Raw genomic sequence first — 9,883 nt, forward strand, 5'->3', positions numbered from 1 at the left:
ATCACCAGATCATTTTGGATAGGATCATTTGACACTGTTTTTACACAAGAAACAAAGTTAATCACCTTTTATAATTCTGGGAAATGGTAAATGATAAAAAATGTGGTGGCAATAATATGCATTCTACCCCTACCACAATTAACTTTACAGCAACTCCAACAAGAGAAGGAGCATGGTACGCAACTAGAGAGTACATTGTATTTGTAAAAGGTTTGAATCCACCCTCTTTTGGATGGTGGACCTTTTACTAAATGAAGAGAAGAATAAAAAAGAGAAACGAAGGTGTTTTATCCACAATGCTAATATATTTTGGGTTAAGTCTAAGGCCGATAAGATTACATTTAGTAAATAACATACCCAATTAGAAAATTAGAAAGGGAAAGCGAAGTAGGGGAAGTGGAACTGGCAAGATGACTACGTTGAGAGAGTGGAAGAGTGGAATACTGGATTTGTCTTAAAGCAATTGATCCATTTGCAAGCTGTCACTTGACTGACGAAACTTCGCATTTCGTCAAGTCACCCAGATACTGATGGCACATGCAACCTCAGCACATGCAGACAATCAGAAGATGTTTACTTAAGAGATTGATTGTGACGCGCGTGCAACCAATCAGCCAGTTGTTTATTTAATCGCACGATATACGTTGCGCGCGTGCGTCAGGGGCAGGTGTTCAAATGGGTAAAGCCGAAGCGTCGATGACTAACAGCTACGAAGTGATTTTGCTACGCGGTTTACGAAATTTTAATTTAAGGGAAGAGAAGTAAAATGCCGTTATAATGAAGATATTTAATTGAAGGCTTCGTTACATATTGAATTGCCTGGAAGAAGAAATGTCATTAAGACAAGAATCACCCAACCTTGATCAAAAATCCTTTTGGAATTTTATATGTAACCCAACAAGATGGCAAATAGTTCAAAATCATAACACTTAAGTTTGGGGAGAACGATCAACAAATGTTTCGAGTTCACAATTTTTTTTTGAAGTTGAAGGATATTTGGAATAAACAAACACTAACACAAGCCATCTACTAGATAGCACCAGACAAGTAGAGATAATATTCCTTAACAAACCCGATAGAGAAAACAAAGAATTAACTCAACCCGGGTATAAAGTATAAGGGAAACATTTCTCATATTTCCACCAGAAGAAAGCACAAAGTTATACCACCTATACATTTTAACTCTACCCTTCTGCTTAGACCAAACTAACATAGATACAGGACAGGCAATGAATATAGTACCAATAAGAAACCCCAACCCTAACTAAATCGCATTAGAAATGTGATATTGACGACCCACTTCCTGTCAGTACTGACCTAGAATATATTTTAGACAAAACCAAAAGAATCCAAAAAACCAACTCCTGTATCACAACAACTAAAATGAACCAAATGATCGCTGAAAAATGCTCTGACAAAACAACGCGGTGGATACTGGATATGTTAAACTATCAACTTATATCCCAAGAACAACATCTGTGTACAACACTTCGAACGCAAAACGAGACAAAAAAAATAAATTGGAACTTGTCAAATGCAGCAGACCAGAAAACCTCGACGAAAATCAACAATGGGTTTTCGGGACCATCAACACAAACCCAAAAATCCTAGAAAATTTTCCAGAAAGATCAATCGACGAACTACAGTAGGTGCCAAAAGTATCCGAACACTTCGCGTTTTCGGACCATTTTAGCATGGGTTCAAATGACGGAGCGCGCTTAGCGCGATTGAGAAAAAGAGGGTTTAAAAATCCACCTAAATCAATGAAAATAATTTTGTGGCCTAATAATAGATAAAGGTATCTAAACAAATTTTTTTTAATTTTTATGACTTGTAGTCGCTGGCCGGCATATCAGTGAACAAGTATCCGAATGCGAGTTTTTCCGCCGTGCTTGCTTATGGCACTACGTGTCTTCTTAATTATTTTTTAAAATACACTAAATATAAGACTATCAAAGGCTAACTAAGTTTTTTATGTGTACAAATACGTAATCTACTCCTTCCGGCCACTTGTTCTGCTTAAACTTTAATCCATTTTTGGGAATTAATTTTTCCGTGGCAGGCTATGTGTCATTTTCTGATTTTTTCCTGTCAGAAAAATAGTTATGCATGCGGCAACTAGGGGCGCAGGTATGCGCCATTCTTTGTGAGATTTCGCGCATTTAGAGACAAAGGCTACCTAAATTTGCATGATTTTCAAGTAGAAAAACAACGCACTACACACACAACACTCTCTAAATGGTAAAGCACTACCAATTACCCCATCCATAACTATAAGAGACGTCAACGATGCGACGTTACGAAATAAAATGAGTGAACCTTTTAGTCATGAAACAAATCTCACGATGTTTACGACAACTGTTACCCCTAGTACCAGAATCACAGCAAAACCAACATCTACACAACCCAAACCACCAACTAACACGGTCAGAACCGTGACAACCACATCAAAAACTACAACAACCACCACAAGACCAACAATAACCACAACCACAAAACCAATCACAACAACAAAACCCACCACAACAACAAAACCAACAACACCGAAAACCACAACAACAGCAAGATCACCAACAACGACAACAAAAAATCCGACAACTACAACAACTAGGGCCACGAGTACAACATAAAAAATAAGTACTAAAACCTCGACATTCATCGTAGCAACAATAAATTCAACCAGGGTCACCACATCAACCACAAATACACAAGCATCACGACTGATACCATACCAAATTATCTCTACACCGCCAACAACAGAAAAAGAATCATGGCAGACTCAACAAAGAAATGGCAAAAACTACTTGAAAGAGCAACACCAAATTAGTTACGAACAAGTAAATATACGACAGAACAGATTACCAGAAACGTGGAAAAACAGGAGAGTGAAGCATTGAAATTAACAACGCTCGATGAAGATAGGAAGCCGGAAGCAAGGACGTACGAGTCACCGATCAATAAAGAATCTAATTACGGATTACCAAAATTGGTCAGCGAACTTAATAGACACCTTAAATTTGAAATCAGTCAAGCAATACAAGAAATCACGAGCAATACAAAATCAGCACAGAAACTGAACACGAGAACAAATTCGCTAAAGAAATCAGAGAAGTTTATTTCCAGCTTTCAAAAATTAAGAGAACATAGGCAATAATTTTGGCGCAAACAAACGGAATTTTAGCAGCTGCCGCTTAAGGAATACCAGTATGCAGTCGACTGTATGGTTTTGGACAAGCCATGACTCTACAGCAGTGCGAACCTAAAAGGATTTCACTAACCGCTAAAGAAACAAAGCGTGGGTTCCAACCATTTTTAATTATGGAACTAGCTATTGCACGATTCGAACGGATAAGTGGTCAATCCACCCGTATTCTGAGTGTTTTTGGAAAACACAGCTTGTAAACATCAATGGATACCCTCATGCCTGGGAACACAACGGAACAAACGGTAAATGGATTAAGCAGGAAGCGACCATACACACACCGAACTTGGATCTAATAAGAGAATTCGAGGAACTTCACTTAAACGACTTTGACTTCGCTCTAAAAAGTCATCCAGCCCATGATACAATGGAGATGCAGTAACTAAATATATTAAATGACCTAGTAGGACGACTACAAGAGGGAGAGAAAAAATCTCGGTAAAATATCATGGTGACCGAAGAACAAGATAATTAAATTGCGAATATCTTCTCTTGGTTCGACACACTTAAAATTATGGGATTATCCGTTATAGGATTTATACTATTCCTAATCTGCCTACGGATCTTCATAGTTTGCAACCCTTTTCCGTGAGTCATGCAACAAATAGAGAAGAAAAGAAAATTACGAAAATCAAAAGAAAATAAAGACCGACATGAAATGGGTGCAATGCTACCAGAGGGCGTGGGAGTGAAATCATTCACATGAGAATTTGCACCACTGCCTCTGGCATCCACTTCACAAGATAGAGAAATGACAAACAAAATAAGGAAACCAAGTGCGCCCAGAACGGAAAATTTGTGACATTGAATGACGGAGCTTAAAGGGGAAAATGAGAACAAGAACTGCACCGGCAGTCATACAACATGCACGTACGTCGTTGGTTACGGAATGGTATGGGAAAACCTATGCCGCTGCACTACTAACCCAGCCCAAACTATATAACAATAAGGGAAATTACGATAATAAGTGGCAACACCCATAGTTGCATACATCACAAAATGATGCATGCTTTTAATCAACTATTACCACAGCAGCAAAATCTTTTAAAAAATCGAAGGGGCAACACAATGAATTAAAACTAACACAACTGAATGAAGGACTGAAAATGCAGTGATTTTTTTTACTAAGTTGTTGCTGTATTTACAACAGGAAAAGACAAAGAGTAATTGAAAAAAAAATAAAGAGAAGAGACGAGACGAGATAGAAAGCAATTCATACGGCCTCGTAGATCAAGTTCAAGCTTATTTAACAACGAACATCGGAATGGGATCCAACAACGCAGACTACATTAAAGAGGAAGGCTAGTCGGACAGCAACAACGGCAACGACAGTGACAGTAGTACTACAACTGTTCCTTTATTAGTAGGAGAAGAACACGGAAGCGGTTATAGTAGCTGCACCGAGAACGAATTAAATAACTTTGAATCCGAAGAAGACAGCGGAAGTGATAATGTATATATGTTCCAGTATAGCCCGCTATCAGACGAGGATCAGCCAGAGGAAAAGAACGTCAACCCTGACGACGTATCGGAAGAAAGCCTACAAAGTCCTGTCTGTCAGGAACCTACAAGATCGTGCAACAATTCCAAAATGAAGACAGTACCCATTTTATCTTATAGAAGGACAGGAAAGATAAGAATGGAGAATGTAGCACAAGCCCAACAAAGAAATTGGAACTGGATCTACGGAATGATTTATGCACCTCAAGAAACCATCTGAGAATTCCTGTCTCTAAAAAGAAGAAGAAAAAGGGAGGAGAGAAACTGGAAGAAGCGTTAAGTGCCTATTTTGTCAACGGGCAAACTTTGTTGCATGGGACTGTAACGGAAGAACGGTTTGACGTAACGGATGTAATGCTAGAATTTGAAGCTGATCCAGACATTATAGAAGATGGACAAATGATAGTACACCGAGCCGCTGCAACAAACAATACACACCTTTTACGTGTTATAAGTTACAACAATTGCAAATTGCGCGTCTGGAATTCCCTGGGATAGACCCCGATCATGGTTGCAATTGCACCTAATCAACAAGAAAGCATAAGTTTCCTTTGGGAAACTTCACTCATCAGCCAATCAGGCCAAGCAGAAACTGTGTTGCACTATGCAGTTCAGTTTAACTATAGGGCCATCGCCATAGGAGCCTGTGATCCGAGACGAGGAGTCGACATCAATCAGAGATCATTGTCGAGAATTTAGTCCGCTCTAATGGTTGTATGGGAACTGTTACCGAGTTGCCATGGCAACTCGGCCGGGCTTCGCGCCCGCCTTTAATTACCCCCCCTTTTTTTATCTATTGTTTATCCTAATTCGCGCATCTTTATTCATTTGTTTTTGCGTAAGCGATCGGATGACGTGTATTAACGAGGCAGTCACATTTTTGCCGTTCGAGCTTTTATTATGTATTCGCGGCTACGAAATTTCTAAAAAAACTCCACTATTGTCTTTCCCCAAACAACGTTACACTGAAATGAAATTCGTAAACAATTCTATTTCCCATATTGGTGTGAGGAATGTTACGAGCCGAAAGCCGCTTTTACTATATTACACTCACACTATCTTTGCACTGAAGTTTGAGTGATGTGTAGTGTAAGTCACTCAACTAAGTCCCTCCCGCTTCACCTTGTTACGGTTGACATACGTCAAGGTCAACGTACATCACGGTTGACGTATGTCACGATTGACGTGTGTTACGTTCGACGGGAACACAAGCGGATGTTGCATCCGGAGGATGCACCATCGGTGGATTCACCACCGGCGGATGCACCACCGGCGGATGTTACCACCAGCGAATGTTACTATCGGCGGATGTTTCACCAGGTGAAAGCTGCCTTCCAGGAGTATATAAACTCGTTTCTATTTCTTGTACTTTCAGAGCTGTTTTGTACTCTCAGTAAAAACGTTGTACTGCGTACCGAGAACCAAATACATACTTAAAGCAGATGTTACAAAGTGAAGGGCTATTACTAATAGATGCCTTAATATCTTGCCACTTAAAAGATTTTGGTTAAATTACCTGCTTTCTAAGCAGGTAATTTAAACAGAATTGTTAGGTCACAGAGCTCGAAGAGGGGCCGAGATGGAACCGTAAAGATAACTAAAAAGGAACTGTGTTGTGAGAGGAAAGTCACGGTCTTTTATATGGAAAAGACGCGGTCGTGACCCGAATAACGAAAACAGTAGGAAAGATGGCTCCGTGCAATAGCCACCCTCGACTCTAGTTGACAGTTCTGTCAACTCATTTAAGTCAAATATTAGGGAGGTTAAGGGTTACCCATCCGCTAGGATGAGTCACGAGAGGGCGAGAAGAATTATAGTTTTAGGCCGTACGATTTACGGGAGAAAGCGTAAGTTTGAGATATAAATTAGTATTAAATAGTCCTGTGTTAAAGCCACCCCCGAACTGTGGTGACAGTTCGGACAGGTCACTTAACTAGGGTTTAAGTGAATAATTAGTAAAAATATTTCTATATTTAAGGGATATTTATGCATTGTGATTTTAATCTAAGAAGGGTATGAATATTCTGGCACGTGCGGTGCAGGTGCAAGAATATTCTAGAATTAGGAAAAGGTAGGAGGATGTTCTGGAAGTTTTCGGCTAGACGACGGTGCTCCCGTGTTAGTCGGCTGATGTAAGAATGTCTTCGGGCGGCGCAGGTGTCTTTTGGATATTCCATGGAAATAGGTCTATTCTGTTGCTGCTTGTGGTTTTAGGGGGGGTCTAGTGGAGTCTGTGTGACGAGGGATGTGAGGGAGAGAAAGTGAAGGAGCCATGCTTGCAGCACGATATAATAGGAAAGGTACACTCTCGGCTATCCCTAAGACCGGTGGGTGTTCAGTAAAGGGTCTCAAGATTCCCCGCCAGGTTTGCTAGTATAGGAGGCCCCTCGCCTCTCGGGGGTATAGTAAAAATTGGGGTTTTTGGTTCGTTATCTATAAAATTACCAATCAATGTGTCCAGAAATTGATTTCATTTAAGCTTAATTTAATTCCCTATCCTTAAATACCTAATTCATCTAGATTAGGCAATCATTTATATATTAAATTTGTGATTGAAATTCACAATTTTTTGAAATTTGCGCCTTTCGCAACGAAAAATATCCGTTAATCAATCACGGTATTCCGATTGAAGGACAAACATATTAGGGCGGGTTGGCGATCGTAACAAAGAAAAGTAAACAAAAGCATTGCCAGAGGCCTTGCCTAATTACCTAACTGATTTTTATCCTAGGTGTGGGGGACATTTTTATTTGTATTGTTTATGTAAGAATGAAGGATTCAAAAAAAATGTAGTTTTCCCTTAGGTTTGGCAAATTGGTTATCCTCACAAATAAGGATTTTTTAACGGGGAGGCACATTTTTTCCATTTTGGCCTCAAGATGAAGAGAATGACTGCAGTTGTTAATTTGCAATTATTTTTTCGACAATTCGACAATTGTAAAATCAATTTATATGGAGCGTTAATGGCCAAAAGTCCAATTCATATACATAACATATAAGATTTTAAATTCTATTAAAATTTTCCCGAAAATTTTTCTATCACCCTGCACATGTCTCACAATATAGTGCATTGTATAATGCACATACATCAATCAATGTGGCACAGTGGTAAAATATCAGACTTCTATGAAAAAGACGTATGGTGCTATGGGTCGAATCCCCAAATTACCACCAGCTCAAAGCTAAACGAATAGTAGTAGGTCGAAGAGAGATAATAGTTTTAAATTATCGACAAAAAATTAAATAGTTGGTATTAAATAAAATTATTAGAAATAAAAATTTTTAAGTTAATGTTATTCAATAACAATTAAAATAATGTCTTAACCGTTTATGATATTACAAAGTACTGCATGATGATGAAGGACGTCTGCACACATTTAGACAGACAGACCTTGAAAATACAAGAATGCAGTAGGGGTAGAAGGGGGAAACCAGACGTCTGGACCTTGAGAATGAAGGGGGTGGATACACCCCCCAAATTTTGGGAAAATAAAGATAAATCGACAATAGTATTCGGATTACCACTGTTTTCCCGATTTAAATTGTCGGTAAAAAAATGCCGACAAAAAAGTCTGGACGTTGATTACCGAGTTATTTCTCGGTAAAAACCTCGAGATATTTCTTAGAGAGCAGCACATCATCCTTTCTGGTTGGGAATATTCACTTTAATTCAAGCGCGCAGGATAGCTACTACCTAAAGATGATCCTATTTTGTCGACGCTCCCCAGTTGACTCATATTTATTCGTCCAACTTTTGTCGATTCGAGTTTTGGTCTTGCACTACACTCAAAGCACCCCTTTCCTTGCCACCCTAGCGGTCGATCATGTAATGGCACAGCCTAGATATAACAAACTTGAAGTAACAAAACTATAACAAAACCTTAGTATAGCCCAACTTGTGTCCATACAACTCGACTAGAAGTCATCAATCAGCGCAGACTGTACTAGTATCTTGGCGATTGACGCAAGGGATGGCGATGCAATTTACATTGCTTGATTGTACACGTTTGTCTACTTTGAACGCTAGCGCCTACGAAGATGTACGGAGACTGATGATTCCATTCAATTCTTTTGATGAAAGAAAGGCAAGAGAAAATAAATAAATAAAGGACCTAATAATTCACATAAATTTTTCACTGTCCGCTAATTCAAATGATGAGAATGAGTTTCCGATACGACCATGTAAAAAGAAATCCGGTCTTAAAATTGCATTACCAACACAGTACTCCACAGGTTGAAACAACAACCAGATGCGCTCTTAATAGGGTGTACCCTTTTCCATAAGCAAAGCAAGATTTCATTCATGATTCATCAATAACGCCAAAATTGTCTACCTTTTCCATGAATAAATCAACTAAAACGTCTTTGTGAAACTACCAAAAAATGCTGTTGGGAAAAAAAAAAGGCGAAACAAAAAATCTTTAAATGCGTTTTTCGGATTGCGCAGGTCCCCTTCCGTGAAAAACACGTTTCCTATGGCTTCAGTGGGCCCTCCCACAGGTCGCTCGTTGACTCTAAAAACACGAGAATATTTCGACGATCGTTACTTCTTCCAGTGGTGCAATTTTTCAAGCTTTCTCCCCCTAATATTCTTCGGTTTTTTCCGTAACCGTTTAGGGATAATTGTTATCTGCTTTCTGTGGTCTAAACGTTGTATTGGCTAGAACAGTTAGAGCATGTCTACTGAACTATATGATGCTCAAGGACGGGGAGATTTTGCTCCTTTCATCTCCCAATCTAAAAGCTTTAGAGCAATGCTATAAAACTGCTTTTGTATAAAGTAGATTGGATTTTCGAATAGAACAATAAGCCGAATTCGTATGGAACGCAAGGAGGATCCTTCCCGAATTGTTCTCTGCTCCCACGTGATGTTCTATTTAACTAGTATGACTTAGTCTCAAATGCTCTCAAATAATAAAGTATTGGGGCTACTTCAGTTCGAGAAATTTTTTTAAAATATTCGAAGTTCTAAATATTAAAAAATAATAATAATGAATTTAGAAAATAGTGTTGGTTTTTGTTCTTTTTCTTTTTATATGTTACCTTTTGTCAGGTCGATTCCCAACAGATTTTCTAATAAGATTTTACGTTGATCTTTTTAATAGTATAGCTTTCCAGCGTCAAACAGAGTAGCTACTTATAAGAAGATGAACCGATTAAATCAGAAGATTGAATCAGTGG

The sequence above is a fragment of the Daphnia magna genome, linkage group LG7 (genome assembly GCF_020631705.1).
Source record: "Daphnia magna isolate NIES linkage group LG7, ASM2063170v1.1, whole genome shotgun sequence".
Classification (NCBI taxonomy): domain Eukaryota; kingdom Metazoa; phylum Arthropoda; class Branchiopoda; order Diplostraca; family Daphniidae; genus Daphnia; species Daphnia magna.